This window comes from Bombus impatiens, unplaced genomic scaffold, assembly GCF_000188095.3.
Source record: "Bombus impatiens unplaced genomic scaffold, BIMP_2.2 scf_0248, whole genome shotgun sequence".
Lineage (NCBI taxonomy): Eukaryota > Metazoa > Arthropoda > Insecta > Hymenoptera > Apidae > Bombus > Bombus impatiens.
In genome coordinates, this window is record NT_176667.1 from 1,403,165 (window position 1) to 1,403,797 (window position 633).

The following is a 633-nucleotide window of genomic DNA, read 5'->3' on the forward strand; positions in this document are numbered from 1 at the left end:
GATGACGCGCGTTTATCGCAGCCGCGACGAGCGTCGAAGACGATGCACGCGGCCAGGTGAGTCGGCCACCGAGAAGGAGCGGCCCGAGTAACCGACCGATAGCTTGCGGACTCTCCGGTGACATCGCCAATTGCCGACCAATTTACCTACCCCCGCATCCGGTCATGCGATCTGTCGCATCAAATGCCTCGTACGAACTGCCGACACCGCTCCTGTCGAGGGTATCGGAGGGGCGACGAGAGGGAGAGACAGATAGAGCGAGAGAGCGTCGGCGTCCGCGTTTTTCGTCTCGTGACGTAAACAACGATCGAAACGATCGAATTCGGTTGCCCCGTGAACCTCCGCGCGTCACTTCCGGCCCGGACTGGGTCGCCTCGATATCGCTGCTGCGAACAGCGGCAGCCGCGGCCGCGTCTCGCGACTTAGATCGCGTCGGTTCGGTAGCCTTCGATGCGCCGACCTGACCGTTTTCGTAGCCTGGAAATCGACGGAAAAGAAATCGGCCTGCACGCGTCGCCTCTTTCCCTCTTTTTCCCATCCCCGATCTCTTCCCGTTTCCCATCCCCTTCCCCCCTTCCTTTCCTTGCTCTGGTTCGTGGCCTACTCGAGCCCCTCGTTCCCCGCGTGCCGCCC

At 61.9% G+C, this 633-nt stretch overlaps 1 protein-coding gene across 1 annotated transcript in view; it reads left to right on the plus strand.

Moving 5' to 3' along the window:
- LOC100749996 (organic cation transporter 1-like) overlaps positions 1-633 on the plus strand; it is a 6,008-nt gene that overhangs the window by 1,738 nt on the left and 3,637 nt on the right.